General features: G+C 49.0%; 1 protein-coding gene across 1 annotated transcript in view; it reads left to right on the top strand.

The window, feature by feature from the left end:
• Positions 1-5,530: 5,530 nt before the first annotated feature.
• FGD3 (FYVE, RhoGEF and PH domain containing 3) overlaps positions 5,531-18,134 on the top strand; it is an 88,790-nt gene continuing 76,186 nt past the window's right edge. Inside the window, exon 1 of the mRNA XM_003807850.4 lies at positions 5,531-5,818. The gene's annotated coding sequence lies outside the window, so the exon portion shown is untranslated. The remainder of the gene's footprint in view (positions 5,819-18,134) is intronic.

Raw genomic sequence — 18,134 nt, 5'->3', positions numbered from 1 at the left:
AGGCTGAGTTGGCACTGGTCTTAAACATCATATTCCCAGAACATTGACAGGCGGATGCTGCCCTTACCATCAGTCTGCCATGGGCCTATACACAGACCAGCAGCTGTGGGCAGGCAGCCTGCCTCAGCCGGGTGGAAACACTGTGTGTTTCCCTGTGTTTAGTTCCCGTGGGTTTGCACAGCTGGTAATGATAGGATTGGGGATCTGGGATGCATCATCCCGGAGTGCTGGAGCCTTGGGTGGAGCTGGAAAGTGGAGCTGCAGGGACGGAGTAGGGAGGTAGTGAGGCCCTGACAGGGAGGGCCCTGGTGGCAAGGAGACATCATTTCATCATTTTGCAAGTGAGGTCCCCCCGAGGGAGTTTCTGGAGCAGCGCAGGTGTCAGTAAAGCATCTTTCCCACATTCTGGATGCCTGGCAGGTCTACCCTCCCTGGTGTCCCTTACCCGGCTGTGGCGGCCACCAGCACTCTGACCTGCCAGCATCCTCAGGTCTCAGTGCTGTGTTCCAAGAGCCATCGCCACTGAAAATTAAAACTGCCATCCCCTCCAGATGCAGTCCAGAGGGCAGGAGGGGCAACCTGGACTAGGTAGCGGGGTGCTTCTTGAGGCCATCTGGGGAAGAGCATTCTCTTTCAGGGAACTTGGTGTCCCCAGGGGCTGACAGGGCTCCACCGATTCAGCTGCAGAGCCTACAAGGGCTGGCACTGAGGTCAGAGAGCCCAGGAGTCCAGGAAGGAGAATCTTGGAGCTCCCATGTCCAGGGACACTCACTGCCCACCCTCACCCAGAACTGCTGTTCCCGAAAGATTTTACACATCGCTGACGGAGATGAGCCAAGTGGGACAAGCAGTCTCCATGACCAGAATAGAGGGGCTGCTGTGGGGCGCCCCTGATGGCCAGCTGTGGGGCTTTGGCTGAGCCACGCCCTCCTCTGAGTCTCAGTTTCCTCTTCTGTGGAACAGAATTAATGATGGACCACCCAGGAGCTAATGATATCCTTATGTGAGGGCCTGGCACGTACAAAATATTTAGAACTATGTACTCATCATATATTCCATGTACAGATGGATATGCAGTTATTTCATAAAGAGTTCTTATTTAATTCCAATTTAGTATGTAATACTTTACTCCTTCCTTTTGACCAGTTGCTACAGAAAGCAAATTCTGTTTTGTGGTGGGCTTTCACCTCAGGCCACTGATCGGTGTGTTATATGTTATATAACATATAACACAGCACAGTGTGTTATGTGTCTGTGTAGGCTCTCGGAGGGAGGCTGCCATTCCTAGGCTGCTGGGCCCTGGCAAGTCAGACACAGCCAGTGCCCTGTGGCCACGTGCCCAGATGCTGAAGCTTGTTCCTGGCTCAGCAGTTTGGAAACAGTTGGTGCCACCACCTGTTCCTTCTCCTCCAGAATCAGACCGGAGGGTGGAGGCTAGCAGGAGCGGGTGTGAGACCATCCGCTGGAGTGACAGGAAGCTGCAATTGATGCTTCTCCTGTGAAATGTCACAAGCTCATGGCTGAAAGCTGCAAAGAAAGGAGAGCATGTCCAGCCCTCTGGGATGAGGCACTCGCACCTTTGTGCTCCTAGGTAGCAAAGGAGGACTATCTTATTGGTGTGGGAGCCACTTGGATATTTAAAAACCCAACAAATAAAGCTTGGAATTGAAGTGTTTCTTCATTTTTCTGGGGGAAATCCACATTGCTCAAACCTCAAGTGAAGACACCTTTCCTTTGGTGAGGCTTTTTTTTTTTTTTTGAGATGGAGTCTCACTCTGTTGCCCAGACTGGAGTGCAATGGCGTGATCTCAGCCCACTGCAACCTCTGTCTCCCAGGTTCAAGTGATTATCCTGCCTCAGCCTCCCCAGTAGCTGGGATTACAGGTGTGAGCCACCACACCGGGCTAATTTTTGTATTTTTAGTAGAGACGGGGTTTCACCATGTTGGCCAGGCTGGGCTCGAGCTCCTGACCTCAAGTGATTTGCCCGCCTCGGCCTCCCAAAGTGCTGGGATTACAGTCATAAACCACCACGCCTGTCCTTGCTGAGGCTTTTGAACACAAAAGTTGCCATGGGCTCAGGCCATTTAGGGCTGAGTTCCATGGTAACACGTGGCCAACACTTTCCGGGGCAGGCCGGGGACCACCTTGTGGGGCAGGACTTGGGGCTGACCCTGGACATATTGCAGCTCTCACTCTCCTTAGTGTTTTAGGAGTCATGAAACAGCCGTTCTCTGAGAGGTGTGTGAGTTTTGGGTGAAAAGACCCAGATTTGGATAATTAAATGACACTGCCTAGGGAAAGTACCTGGAACATACTGGATACTTAGAAAACAAAGGAAATTCCTTTTTTTTCCCCCCTGGTTTTAGTTTATTATATATTACATTTTTTTTTTTTTTTTTTGAGACAGAGTCTTGCTCTGTTGCCCAGGCTGGAGTGCAGTGGCGCAATCTCGGCTCACTGCCATCTCCGTCTCCTGGGTTCACGCCATTCTCCTGCCTCAGCCTCCTGGGTAGCTGGGACTACAGGCGCCCACCACCATGCCCAGCTAATTTTTTGTATTTTTAGTAGAGACGGGGTTTCACCGTGTTAGCCAGGATGGTCTCAATTTCCTGACCACGTGATCTGCCTGCCTCAGCCTCCCAAAGTGCTGGGATTACAGGCGTGAGCCACTGCACCCGGCCTATTATACATTTCTCATCACAACAAAAGGAAACAAGAAGAATATTTGCACAGAGTCCCACCACATGCTCTGTCCCCTCCACATGTGCAGAAATAGTTTTGAGCAGGTGGTAATTGCAGCTTTCATGATTCTGTTTTCATTGTTTGCAGTGTTTTCCCATGTTGCCACATAACACTCCTGATTATTTTAACAGCCACATGGTATTTTGTGCATCAGCTCTTCAGGAGCAAAAAACCATTTAGTGAGACAACAGCATTTTTCCTAGACCACGAGTCTATGTTTTTATTTGTGGGATTTTTCCCGGCATAGCGAAGGCCAGATCAGGACAGCTAGAGTGTGGAACCCAGAGCTGTCTCCACAGGAAGGGATGAGAAGCACAGGATTACCTGGGTCCCGAGAGCTATCCCCGGGCATTGCCTTTTGGTCCAGACACTGCGTGGGAAGTCACCTGCCATGTGGGAACGTAGTGACCAATTGGCAGCCCCGTGAGGCTGACCCTGTGGGACTGGGGTGCAGGCTGCCTGCCACACTGCTGGTTCTTGCCCAACACAAGTCCCAAGAACAAACCAGAAATGCGGACCCACAGGAGGTCCTCAGCTTGACAGACCTGCGCTCCCCTTTTAAGAACAAGGAGTCTGGGCCGGGTGTGGTGGCTTACGCCTATAATCCCAGCTACTCTGGAGGCTGAGGCAGGAGAATCATTTGAACCTGGGAGGCAGAGATGGCAGTGAGCCAAGATCACGCCATTGCACTCCAGCCTGGGTGACAGAGTGAGACTCCGTCTCAATAATAATAATAATAATAAAAAAGAACAATGGGTCTGGAGGGTCTTGGGTCCACATGCTCTGGGTGGTATGTGGTGTCCTGGGTTTGCAGGAATTTCTCTGTCCCTCTGTAAAATAGGCGTGTGAGAGTGTAAAAATGAGCCATTGTTCATGGTGCCTTGAGACTATCTGGGCAGAGTAGGGTCTGTGGCTCAGGGCTTGGTGAGAGAGAGGCCCCCGTCGGAGAAGGGAAAAAGCGCTCGATTGCTGATTTCCACCCATGTCTACCTCCTGTCAGGGACTGCAAGGGCAAAGAGTAGAGAAGCACCAGCAAAGAACTGGCTGGGACCCAGGAAGGACAGGGTGGGAAGAATCCCATGGCCATAGGAGAACATTTATTAAAAGCAAAAATGTTGCAATATGTTGCAGGGTGAGAAAAACACACCTAAAATAACAGGCCTGGTAGAGTCTGGTTAAAAAATAAAAAGCACATGTAAATACTGGAGTAGTAGAATGGTACCAGCTGGCATGAACAGAGCAATGAGCGGGAGCTGGGCCGTGTGTGCATTTGTGTCCCATGGAATTCTCTGGCAATGCCGAAGGAGGCCCGGCTAGATGTAGATGTCCACTTTACAGCTGAGGGTAACAAGGCCCCTCGCTTGAGGTGTGGGCCGAGGCTCGGACCTCGGTTTTGGCACTTAGGGACATCCTTTTCCTTCAAAATGTTTTCTCTTCATTGCTTTTTTTTTTTTTTTTTTTTTTTTGAGGCAGAGTCTCTCTGTCACCCAGGCTGGATGGAGCGCGGTGGTACAATCTCAGCTCACTCCAACCTCTGCCTCCTGGGTTCAAGCGATTTGAACATCATACACATACTGCTGAGACCAGCTCTGTCCGGGAGACCCTAACCCAGCGGCGCTGGAGGAATTAAAGACACACACACAGAAATATAGAGTGTGGAGTGGGAAATCAGAGGTCTCACAGCCTTCAGAGCTGAAAGCCTCGAACAGAGATTTACCCACATATTTATTGACAGCAAGCCAGTGATAAGCATTGTTTCCATAGATTATAGATTAACTAAAAGTATTCCTTATGGGAAATAAAGGAATGGATAGTTATCTGCAGCAGCAGCATGTCCTTAAGGCACAGATCGCTCATGCTATTGTTTGTGGTTTAAGAACGCCTTTAAGCGGTTTTCTGCCCTGGGTGGGCCAGGTGTTCCTTGCCCTCATTCTGGTAAACCCACAACCTTCAGCATGGGCGTCATGGCCATCATGAACATGTCACAGTGCTGCAGAGATTTTGTTTATGGCTAGTCTTGGGGCCAGTTTATGGCCCAATTTGGGGGCCTAGTCCCAATACATACCACAACACAACATGCACACATAAACCATACATGCGCCATGCATACAACACACACTACACATTGCACACACACCCCCATATCACACACACAACACACAACATACCGCATACACAACACAACACATACCACACCACACAAAAACCACAAAACATACCATACACACATCACAGCCCACATACAACACGTACACACAACACACATACACCACAAAGCGCATTACACACACCATACATCAGATACACTATACACAGCCTACCACACATACACACACCACATATACATGCCACACGCTGCACACACACCGCACACACAAGCATGCACAGCACACACACGGCACACACACGCACATGCACGCACAGCCTCTGCACCAACACCTCTTTAAGCAAGTGCCTATTTTCCACTCCACCCTCTCTAAGCCTGGAGGAAAGTGCACACACCTAAAAAGGGGTTTCCTTGTGGTGAAGGAGCAAAGAAAGTTACTGCTGCCCCAGGACCCTCTAGAAAGTCTGGCAGAGGTAATGGCTCCGGGCAGAGGTGTCAGGAAAAATAAACAGCATTTCCCCCTTGGCCTAAGGGACCCGCTCCGCCCTCAGCCCCCAGCCCTTGTTGTCATGGAGAGCGGCCTGTGCACCCAAGCCGGCGCCCCTAGCCCTCCCGCTGGCTCTCTGCAGGCGGCTTTGTCAGGGCTCAGCGTCCCTGCAGCTGCCGGGAGAGGAGGAGACAGGGCGGCTGCCTGTGGGTGCCGCGGACCTTCGGGGCGGGCCAGGGAGGCGGGACCGCTCCTCAGAACCCCAGGGGCTTCAGTCCTGGGCTGATTGGCGCGGGAAGCACAGCCCGGCCCTCCAGGTCCCCAAGGAGACCCCAGCCTCCGGCTGCCCACTGTGAGCGACCTCCCCGGGGCTCCTCAGGAAGCGGCTCCGGCAAGTATCGAGTTTGCCTGTGCGGAGCTGGGGGAGCCTCCGGCTTTCCTGTTTGCTTTGTTAATTATTTTCGTCCCCAGAGGAAGGCGGTGAGTAGGTTACATTGGAAAAGGTGGCAATTTTCGCTTGTTTCAGGTGGCTTTGAGATCCTGTGTGGGCTCATTTTTCTGGGTGTCTGCGGCTGAGCAGGGCTTCTCCAGGGGGCGGGCTGGTGAGACCCTTCTGCAGAAGGAGGAGGTGACTGCCTGGTGTTTAGTTTGAAGAGGGGTTTTAATCAGCTTTCTGCCCCCTCCTGAGCACAGCCCAGTGGAGACTGAGCTGAACAAGACCACCTTGGCAGTCCTCGCGGTGGGTCCTGGGACCCCCGGCTCGGGAACAGGATTCTGCAGGATACCTACTGAATGATTAAGTGCTGGGCTGGACTGTGATGAGACCTGTTTTATTTCTGGACTTCTCCACCCTTCCCCATTCTTCCCATTTCTTTTCAAATGGATGGGAAAGGAAAATAGTCTGCTTGAAAAAAAGAACACATGTCATTGCCTGGGCGATTGCCATGGCAACGGGGACCCCATGTCGGATGCTGAGATTGTCTTTTCTTTTTGTTACCTTATTCTTGCCACTCGGCATTTCCCCTAAGTGTCACTTCTCATAAGGGAGAATATAAAACCAGGGCGAAAGCGGGTGCTTTGGAGCTGCTAGGCAGAAGTTTGAGGTTCATTAAGACCTCCAGTTCTTCGGATAGACATGGGCCGAAAGAGGCCGCAAGGCTGGCCGTGCCCCTTTTTGTAGTTCGTGCCTCTGGTCCTTGGGGATCCAGGTTGTCCCGGCTCTTTGACTGCATGTTTCCTATGCTCTGTGTCTGTGAATTAGGGCAGTTAGAATGTTGTCATTTTCTGGGATGGCTGGGAAATACAGGTATCATTGCCTAAAATCAGTTTGAAGTGTAAACAATGAGTGCGTGTGTGTGTGTGTTACATCTATGTATGTGTGTGCACAGGATTTAATGTTGTGAACTATTAGGATGACAGCAAACTCCAGCCCCAGTGAGGTTGACCCTCTTTTTCATATTGTGCAGAAAGGTTAAACATTTCTCAACAGCAGGGAAACCTGGCTGCTTTCTGGCCGCTGCCCATAGCTCTTCTTCCCAGGCCCTTGTGTTGGGGCAGGGGTGGTCAGCTGAAGGCCAGCTGGCTTTGGACACAACGCCTTCTCTGTGTTGTGCCCAGGGTCCCAGCTCATTCACTGAGAGTTAGCGGCTCACACCATCTGTTCTGGGATTGGGCTGTGTCCCAAGTACCCCTCCTCATCCTCAAACCTCAGGACTCACTGGGCAGAGGTTGGGCTGGGACTGGAGGCCTCAGTTTCCTTATCTGCAAAATGAGGGTTATGACAGCTCATCCCTTGGGCCTTTAGTTGGGCTCCTAGGGGACTGCAGGCTTCTCCAAGCCCATCATGGTACTGGCTTTTCTCTGGACACCCCAGAGAGGGGGTCACACATGATCTGGGGGAGGTCAGAGCAGGATACATCCTCCTGTCACCATGAAGCACATGTGCTGAGGGACTGGTGCCTGGAAAGGGGAGCAGTGTGGAAGGAAATCTGGCCTCATCCCGTGGACCAGTGCCTCCGTTTCTCCATTTGTAAATGGGGCTATGTGTCACCCACTGGTGGCTTGCTGTTGGGTGAAAGAGCTGAGGACTGCATTTTCGCTGTGTGTGACCTATACGGAAGCCTGTCATCCATGACAGTGTCTGACAAGCGCCTGCCAGTCTGCAGCGGGGCGTCCGTCCACTCTGGCTATGGGGACATGTGGGCCCATTTCCCCATCATCCCTGCGTGTCCCTTCCCAAGCTCATGAGCAACAGTGCTGACTCAGTCCTGCAGCATCAGTTCAGTCTTGGGGTGTCATTCTCCAGGACATCCCAACGAGGGATATCCAGCAGCCCTCCTTGAGGGTCCCACCCTCAGGGACAGGATGGGTTTGGGTGGTAGCCATAGCTCCACAGTCTCAGGTTGCCCAGGGCCACCAGGCAGCGGCTCTTGGCCCTGAGTGTATCTGTGTGGTCCAAGAAGAGGCGAGGTGCTCGTGTGTGCAGAAATGTGCCAGGAAGGACAGGGGAGACTCAGGCTTCCTCCACAGCACCCCTGTTCGAGTGTGCCAGTGAGGGGTGGGGCTCCCTTCTCCCACCACAACCCTCTGAGGAGCTCTCCCTGTCCTGCTGGCCAAGGAGCCCTGTGCCCACCGGCAGAGGCTCAACTAACCAACCAACTAACCAACAGCTGACCAACTAACCAACCAGCTAATTCATCAACTCCCTTTCTCTTCTCTGTTTTCTCCTTTTCCTCCTACCCCCTTATTTTCCTCCCTTCGTTCCCCACTCCCTTCTTTCCTTCCTCTTTTTTTTTTCTTTTTCTCCTCCCTTCATCTGTTCACCTGTTATTCCAGGAAGGATCTGGTTCAGCATAGAGTGCAAAGGATAAAAAGAAGCAGGTGGGGCCAGGCACAGTGGCTCACGCCTGTAATCCCAGCACTTTGGGAGGCCGAGGCAGGTGGATCACGAGGTCAGGAGATCGAGACCATCCTGGCTAACACGGTGAAAACCCGCCTCTACTAAAAATACAAAAAATTAGCCGGGCATGGTGGCGGGTGCTTGTAGTCCCAGCTACTCAGGAGGCTGAGGCAGGAGAATGGCTTGAACCCGGGAGGCAGAGGTTGCAGTGAGCTGAGATCGGGCCACTACACACTCCAGCCTGGGCGACAGAGCAAGATTCCATCTCAAAAAAAAAAAAAAAAAAAAAGCAAATGGGTAAAAAGTAAGAGCAGGAAGAGCAGGTTGGATTTGCCAGACAGAACTTGTCATGGGGATGACGAAGTCTGAGGACACTGGGGAGGCTCCAGCCCCATGCAGCTTGGCAGTCCTTGCTCACAGAGGCCAGGACTGTTCCGTGCGGATTCTGGACTTGGACCAAAACTCCTGGGTCCCTGACTGATGGTGGGGAAAGAAGGGGGCAGGAGGGATTCATTCAAGGCTGGCAAATGTAGCCTGAGTCCCTTCTGACCCCTGGTAGGGCCCTCATGAACTGTGGAGGCTGTGGTAGTCTGTGGCTAGGGTGCCTTGTGACATTTGGTCTAAAGAATTAAATCCAGTGCAGATGAGTCCATCCAGGAGGAATCTGTGGACGACAGCCCCTAAGTGACCTGGGGACGGCTCAGGGACAGTGCTGCCCTTTCTGCCTAGGCAGATGGAAATGGAGCCAGGGTCCTTGTTGTGCCACGTCCCCTGCGTCCAGCACTGGAGATTGGCTTCTCCCCAAGATCTGGCTGCCCCTGGCCTGCTTGGGCCCTGAAGAGAATGAGGAGAGGCAAGGGTGCCTAGGAGAAAGGTGGTAGAGGTGGTGGGAGCCCTGCAGGCTGAGGGTTGTGGCCAGGGGCTGCTGAGACACCAGGTTGCTCTGGGGGTCCCGCTCTAGGTCTAGTGTGTTCATGAGGGAATTCCAACAGGCCTTTAAGGAATGTGGGGCTTTTAGAAGGAAAATGGTATATAGCATACTAATATGTGCTTGTTGAATGAATACATGAAGAAGGCCTTTTATTTTTCTAGTTACTGATATCCAGTAATTCTAAGTATTCCTAGCTTGTCTTCTCTGGGTAAACTATTTTGCTTCTCAGAATATGCCAGCTAGACACAACCCATAAGGTAGAATTTTTCATTGAAATGTGTCTTACGTGGAACTTGTAACTTCCTAAAATAAAGTTGTGTAGCCAAACAGGATGGCTCATGCCTATAATCCCAACACTTTGAGAGGCCGAGATGGGTGGATGGCTTGAGTCCAGGAGTTCAAGACCAGGTTGGGCAACATGGTGAAATCCTTGTCTGCAAAAAATACACAAATAAGCCAGGTGTGGTGGCATGCGCCTGTAGTCCCAGCTACTCGGGAGACTGAGGTGGGAGGATTGCTTGAACCCAGAGGTTGAGGCTGCAGTGAGCTGTGATTGTGCCACTGCACTCTAGCCTGGGTGACAGAGCGAGACCCTGTCTCAAAAAAATTAATTAATTAATGAAAGTTGTGTAGATTTTGCCAGATGTAGGGTTGTGTCTGAGCACACTCATGTTTTTGGTCCTTGAAACACTGGTGCCTGAAGGATTCATGTAGCTGCAGAGGTGGTAAACTGAATGAATAAAACTGCTGGTCTTTGACCATGCAAAGTAGGTGCAAAGTAGGCTTGGGGGGATCCCAGTCAGAAGACCCTGACTTTACGGCTGCAGAGAGGATGCCCCTGTCCCCCAGCTCCAGGGCAGACAAAATCTGAGGGTCTAAGATCTTCAGTGGCAAAAGGGGCATCTGGTTCTTTGACCCTCTCCCTGATCTTGCTTTTAAACAAGTTCCAAAATATTTTGTCTGCAAAACAAACTATGCTGCATAAGGAATAATTAATTTGTGGCCCTAATTCATCCATTAGAGACCACACTTGACTCCCCTAGGGCTTCTTAATATCCCTGGTTTCCAACTCATGTGAGTCAATGCAGGGGGTGACCAGAGCACATCTCTGTTTATTTTCAAGTATGCAAAGGATATATACACATATCATTGTTGAAAGTCAAATTTTTTTTTTTTTTTTTTTTTTTTGGAGATGGAGTCTTGCTCTGTTGCCCGGGCTGGAGTGCAGTGGCACGATCTCGGCTCACTGCAAGCTCCGCCTCCTGGCTTCACCCCATTCTCCTGCCTCAACCTCCCAAGTAGCTGGGACTACAGGCACCTGCCACCACGCCCAGCTAATTTTTTGTATTTTTTAATAGAGACGGGGTTTCACCGTGTTAGCCAGGATGGTCTTGATCTCCTGACCTCGTGATCCGCCTGCCTTGCCCTTCCAAAGTGCTGGGATTACAGGCGTGAGCCACCGTGCCCGGCCTGAAAATCAAACTGTTTTGAAGCTGAAGGCCCCCCCACCCCATCCTCTACCCTCCAATCCTAAGGCCCTCCTTAACATTATGAAGGTTGAGCAAGTGTGGCTCAAATCTCTCCCTCCTTCCCCCTCTTTCTCCTTCTCTTCCTTCCTCACTCCCTCCCTTCTTTCTCTCTTTCCTTCTTTCTCTCCTTGCTTCCTTTTCTCTTTCCTTCCCTTTTTTCCTCCTTCCTTCCTTCCTTCCCTTTTTTCTTCTTTAGAATAGTGCTGCTGTGATCACCCTTAGGTGCCTCCAATTCTAAGCTTTCTGATTACTTCTTCCCCCGAGGTCCCCCAGCTCAGCATCTGCCCTTAAAGGAAACCTAAATAAACATGTGCTATTGCATTCTGAATAGCCTCTGGTTGATCAGGAGCTTAGACTAAGGATTGAATAGTAAACGGTGGATCCAAGTGATTGTGAGAATACCACTTGGCAGAATGTGATGTCTGGATTGGACATGGAGTGCATAGGAAAGGACCCGCACCTCCCTGGGCATATGAGTGTTTCTGGTTGACGCTGTGCAGCTGCCACGTAACAATGCTGGAATTATCCTTTATTCAGGGCCTGATTGAGTGGGGGCGTGGCCACCCCTTTATTGCCTTATTTTTTAATGTATATCATTCTCTATTTACACATTGATAATTTTTTCCTACAGGGTAAAAAAAAAAAATGCACCAGGTGCAGCACTTTTGTGTAAGTATAGACACATCAGGGCTCTTTGTTAAGGATAAGAAACAATAGCTTCCACTTCAGGCTCTAATGTTATCATAGCCAACTGCCAGAGCCGCTCTGTAATTACGTCTCCTGAGTGGAAAGCTCTCAAAATGCCACTTGGTCTAAGAGTTTGAAGCTGGGATTGCCTCTCCACTTTGGCCAAGATGACTAAAGCATCACATATTTTTAAAGCAACTTTTAAGAAATGAGGTATAGTGAGTGATGACTAGCCAGCTCCTCGCTGCTCACACTGTAGCATTTTACACACATTTTCCCAGGGAGCCCCCAGGAACTTGGTGTCCAGGGATATTTTCCCCATGTTGGGGTGAAGGGGCTCACACAATGTCACCTGCACACGGGCCTCACAGTTCCAGATCTGGGCTTGTCCACTCTCCCAGCTGCCTGCCTGGGAGGAAGGCAGGTAAAGTTAAGGGCAGTGCCAAGGTTTAGGAAATATTGTCTGCCTTTGGACCAAACGTAATTTCAATTTAAAGTAACCTAGAAAATGTTTTGCAAAAAATGTGTTTTCAGAAAGCAGAATTACACTCAGTATCCCTTCTTTTTTTGGTTTCTCAACCACATCTTTCATTAGAGAGATTTAGGACAGCTAAGTAGAAATTAAATTTTCCATATGTAAACAGACATGGAGACAGCTGGCTTTCACTGGGCAATAGTTCCCGGCTGGGAATCTCCAATGAGCAACTTCGATTCTCGTATTTTTAAACAGGTTGGCTTTCCTCCCAACTGCAAATATAATGTTCTGCGTAGAAATTTATATGTTACTGAGAAGCATCAAGAAGCAAATGAAAATTCCCGGAAGCTCACCACCCAGAGACGGTCACTCTCAGGGTTTCACACAGCCTCTCTGCGGGGAGCTTTCATTTCCTTGGGTCTTGTCTATTGTTAGGTCACATGTTGAGTAGGATTTGTCTTGGAGCCTGAACGCTGACAAAGGTGCACCACCCTTGGACCCCATCCAAAGCCGACAAAGGTGCACCACCCTTGGACCCCATCCAAAGCCACACAGGAATGACTACTCTGGTCCCACCCACTTCCTGCCCTAGCTAGTGCGGTATTTTTGTGGCTTTCCCCTGTCTTGTCAGAAGAATGAGAGTAACTCAACATGGGCACTTTGTCCAATCCTTGGGTCTCAAGGGTTCTGGGAAGGATCCAAGAGCTGTGGTTCTCGGTTCCCAAAAGCAGCCAGGTGATTGGAGAAGCAGCCGGGCTCTGAGTCCTGTGCCCGTGTGGCCCAAGTGACTGGCTGTGACCCTAATAAGTGAGCAGAAGGGCAGGGGCCGGGGTCACCTTGCACAGGAGGAGTGGCAGCCATGAGGGTCTCTGCAGGCCAGAGCTGCTCCTTCCTCAGGGGCCATCTCCCAAGCCTGCCGAAGATTCTTGTGTCCTAGGAGCCGCTCAGCAAATGGTTGTTGACTGACTGAGTGACGGCACTTTGGCCTCTCTGAACCTCAGTGTCCTGGTCATTGAATGGGACTCTTACTTCCAAGGTCTTTACTCCCCTGAGCCCTGGCCTCCTGGTTCCCCTTTGTCCTGCACCTTGGGCTGTGTCCTAGAGACCAGCCACCTCAGCTGCATCTTGCTAGGCTCTGAGTGTCGTGGCCTTGACATTTCCTCCACCTCTCTGAACCACAGCTTTGTCTTCTGGAAAAGGAGAAATGAGAGGATGCTTGGAGCATCGTTGCCTGCATTCACGGAACTCACGGTCTGCCTGGAGAGTGATGGCGATATGGTGTCTATGTGTCCGAGAGCCAGCTGCACCCAGAGGGAAGCTCTAAAGCTGGTGTGGTCAGGTGGCCAAGGAGCAGAGGGAACAGACGTGAGAGGCAGGGCCCGTGAGGGTAGGGAGAGGTGCTCCCAATCATTGTAGAGGCCAGGAATGAGGCTGGGAGGCTGCAAGGGCCAGGTTCCAGCCAGGCCAACTCTGAGATGACGCTGAGGATTCCAGCTTTACTGTGAGTCACTTGTAGGCTCACTGCTTCTCTTAAGAGGCAAGGGATGGCCAGGCACGGTGGCTCACGCCTGTAATCCCAGCACTTTGGGAGGCTGAGGTGGGCGGATCACCTGAGGTCAGGAGTTCGAGACCAGCCTGACCAACATGGAGAAACCCCATCTCTACTAAAAAAATATAAAATTAGCCAGGCATGGTGGCGCATGCCTGTAATCCCAGCTACCCGGGAGGCTGAGGCAGCCTGGGCAACGAGAGCAAAACTCCCTCTAAAAAATAAAAATAAAAAAAAAATAGAGCCAAGGGATGCCACTAGCTAGTTGTTTAATTAAACTTTTTATTTTGAAATGACTGTATAGACACATAAGAGATAATGCAGAGATAACTGTGGGCCTTTACCTGGGATTCCCCAGTGGTAACAGCTTGCAAAACGATATAGGACCATATCATAGCTCGGACCTTGGCACTGGTACAGTCAAGACACAGAGCAGCACCAGCACAGGGAGCCTCCTGTGGCCCTTTGATGTCCACCTGCTGTGGCCCTAAAAGTCCACCTGCTCCCTGCCTGCCCCTGACAGCAGCCAATCTGTTCTCTGTTTCTACAATTTTGTCATTTTGAGAATGTTATATAAATGGAGTCATATAGCATGTAATCTTTTGAAATTATCTTTCTTCCACCAGCATAATCCCTTGGGATTCCTCTAAGGGAATTCATGCAGGGGAATCATCACACATCTAGGCTGCTGTGTGTGTCAATAGTGTTTCCTTGTTATTGCTGAGTGCTGTTGTGTGGCATGGATGTACCACAGTTAATGTGTAAATGACAACATAGTTTTCATTTCCATGTCTGCATGTTCATTGCCAGTATATACAAATTAAAGTGATTTTTGTGACTTGATTTTGTATCCCTGACCTTGCTAAATTCACATACTAGTTCTGGAAGTTTTGTTTGTTTGTTTGTTTGTTTATTTTTGCTTCTTGGCATTTTCTTTGTAGACAATCATGTCATTTGCAAACATGGACAATTTTATTTCTTCCTTTCTGCTCAGCATGCATTTTCGTTTCTGTTCTTGTTTTATTGCACTGGCTAGAACCTTCTCCACTGTGTTGAATAAGAGTGGTGACAGCAGGCATCCTTGCCTTGTTCTCACTTTGGGGGACTATTATGGGCCTGACTATGTCCCTGCAAAACACATGTTGAAGCCCTAATCCCCAGTACCTCCAAATGTAACTGTGTTGGAGACAGGGCCTTTAAAGAGGTAACAAAGTTAAAATGAGGTGCTGAGAGTGGGTGCTGATCTGTCATGACTGGTGTCCAAAAAGAAGAGCTGAGGACTCACAGAGGGACAACCACGTGAGGACACAAGGATATGATGGCTGCCTACAAGCCAGGGAGAGAGGCTTCAGGAGAAACCAACCCTGCCAACACCTTGATCTCAGAGTTCCAGCCTCCTGGAATGTGAGAAAATAAATTTTTGACTTTTCAGCCACCTAGCCAGTGGGACTTTGTTATAATAACCAGGATAAACTAAGACACTGCCTTCCAGAGTACCACAGGGCACCTCTGTTCTGACTTCAGAAACTAGTTCTGCCTGTCTTTGAACTTCATCTAACAGTCTTTTGTGTCTGGCTTTGAGATCCATCCATATAATTGCTTTCTTTCTTTTTTTTTTTTTTTTTTTTCGAGACAGAGCCTTGCTCTGTCTCCCAGTCTGGAGTGCAGTGGTGCAATGATAGCTCACTGTAACCTTGACCTCCGGGGCTCAAGCAATCTCCTGCCTCAGCCTCTGAGTAGTTGGGACTACAGGCACATGCCACCATACCCAGCTCTACATCATTGTTATATCAGTGGCTTACTCTTTTTTATTGCTGGATCCTGTTCCATCCATATTATGGCTGCACCACACTTTGCTTATTACGCATTCTCCAGTTGTCAGACACTTGAAGTTGTTTCCAGCTTTGAGTTATGAATACAGCTGTTCTGCACATTTGTGTACAGGTCTTTGTGTGGACAGATGTTTTCTTTCCTCTTGGGCAGATACCTAGAAGTGCAAGTGCTGGGTCATAGAGAAGGTGTATATTTAACTTCGTGAGAAAATGCCAAACAGTTTTCCAAAGTGGTTGTACAATTTTCTGCTTCCACCAGCATGAGTTTCTCACTGAGAGTTACGTTTGCTCCACATCCTTGCCAGCAGGTGGCATTGTCAGTCTTTTTCACTGTAGCCGTTCAGATGGGGCTGTAATCATTCCTCAGTGTGGTTTTTAGTTTCCCTGATGGCAGGCAGTGTTGCCCACCAGCTCATATACTTATTGTCTATTTAGGTAACTTAAGTCAAATATATGTTCCAGTTTTTTTTCTCATTTTAAAAATGGAATCGTTTGTCTTTTTTTTTCATTGATTTGTAGGAATCTTTGTGTATTCTGGACACAAATCTTTTATCAGATATATGTATTGCCAATGTTTTCTCCCAATCTGTGATTTGTCTTTGAAATTTTCTTTTCTTTTTTTTTTTTTTTTTTTTTTTTTGAGACAGAGTCTCGTGCTGTTGCCCAGGCTGGAGTGCAGCAGTAGCATGATCTCTGCTCACTGCAGCCTCCACTTCCCAGGTTCAAGTGATTCTCCTGCCTCAGCCTCCAGAGTAGTTGGGAGTACAGGCGTGCACCACTATGCCTGGCTAATTTTTGTATTTTTGTAGAGATAAAGTTTCACTATGTGGGCCAGCCTGGTCTTGAACCCCTGACCTCAGGTGATCTGCCCACCTCAGCCTCCCAAAGTAGTGGGAATACAGGCCACTGCACCCGGCCGCCTTTGAAATTTTTAAAAAATATTTAATTTTTTTTTTTTTTTTTGAGACAGGGTCTCATTCTGCCACCCAGGCTGGAGTGCAGTGGCATGATCTTGGCTCACTGCAACCTCCACCTCCCAGGTTCAAGTGATTCTCCTGTCTCAGTCTCCCGAGTAGCTTGGATTACAGGTGCGCACCACCATGCCCAGGTAATTTTTGTATTTTTAGTAGAGACAGGGTTTCTCTGTATTGGCCAGGCTGGTCTCCAACTCCTGACTTCAGGTGACCCACCCTCCTTGGCCTTCCAAAGTGCTGAGATTACAGGCATGAGCCACCGTGCCCGGCCTTAAAGACTTAATTTTTTAATAGCAGTTTTACGTTCACAGTAAAATTGAGAGGAAGGTACAGAGATTTCCCATATATTCCCTGACCCCACACGTTCAGAGACACTCCCTTTATCAACATCCTCCCCAGAGGAGACATTTGTTACAATTGATGAACCTGCACTGACACATCATTATCACTTGGAGTCTATATGTGGCCGGCCTTTTCAGGTTCCTAAAGGTGCCTTTTCATAATCAGAAGTTTTCTATGTTGATGAAACATATTTTCAGGTTGAAGAAGTTGTTTATAAAGTTTTTTGTGTGTGTGGCTTAGTGCCTTTTATACCCTAAGAAATCATTACCAACCACAAATTCATGAATATTTTCACCTATGTGTTTTTAGAAGCTTTACAGTTTTAGCATTCACAATTAAGGTTTGGATTCATTTCTAGCTATTTTCTGTGTATAGTGTGAGTAAGCAGTCAAGGTTCGTATTTTGGTACAGCTATCTAAATGTTCCATTACTATTTGTTGAAAGGACATATCTTTCCCTATTGATATGTACTGGCACCTTCATTGAAAATCAATTGAACAAATGAATGAAAATCTATTAGTTCATTGATTTCCACTGATTTATCCTTATGTCAATACCACATTGTCTTGCTTTTGAAATTTATTTTATTTTATTATTTATTTAGTTTTGAGATGGAGTCTCACTCTGTCGCCCAGGCTGGAGTGCAGTGGCACGATCTTGGCTCACTGCAACCTCCACCTCCCGGGATCAAGCAATTCTCCTGCCTTAGCCTCTCCAGTAGCTGGGACTACAGGCGCCTGCCGCCATGCCCGGCTAATTTTTTGTATTTTTAATGGAGACAGGGTTTCACCGTGTTGCCCAGGCTGGTCGCGAACTCCTGACCTCAGGCAATCCGCCCACCTTGGCCTCCCAAAGTGCTGGGATTATATGCGTGAACCACTGCGCCCAGTCAAAATTTATTGTATTATAGTAATTATTTTATTAATGAAAATAATTACTATAATAAAATTATTTTAGTTAATAAAATATAATTACTATAGTAAGTCTTGAAATAGGGTAATTGGTTGAACTAGTTCTCTGTTGTTGGACCTTCAGCACATCTCTGACATTGGGCAAGGCTCGGTGGCTCATGCCTGTAAATCCCAGCACTTTGCAGGGCTGAGGTAGAAGGATAGCTTGAGCCCGGGAGTTCAAGGTCAGCCTGGGAAACATAGCCAGAGTCCGTCTCTGCAAATAATAAAAACTTAGCCAGGCATAGTGCCACACACCTGTGGTCCCAGATACTCAGGAGGCTGAGATGGGAGGATCCCTCGAGCGCAGGAGGTCGAGGCTACAGTGAGTCATGATCGGTCCAGTGCATTTCAGCCTGGGCAACAGAGGGAAACTCAGTCTCAAAAAAAAAAAAAAAAAAAAAAATCAGCCCTAATAAGACTGTATAAAATATCCTTGCTCATTTGTGTGGGTGTTTTGGAAGGTCGATGGCTGAAGCGAGTGTCCCTTATGTCTGCATGTCCCATGTCCCATGTCCTTGTGTCCCCATGCCCCCATGTTTCCAAGACCACACGTCCCCATGTCCCCTGTACCCCCGTGCCCTTATTTCTCTATGTCCATGTGGCTCCACGTTCCTCATGTCTGCAT

Source organism: Pan paniscus, chromosome 11 (assembly GCF_029289425.2).
Source record: "Pan paniscus chromosome 11, NHGRI_mPanPan1-v2.0_pri, whole genome shotgun sequence".
NCBI lineage: Eukaryota > Metazoa > Chordata > Mammalia > Primates > Hominidae > Pan > Pan paniscus.
Note: the sequence above shows the minus strand (reverse complement) of the source record. Positions and strands in the feature narration are given on the sequence as shown.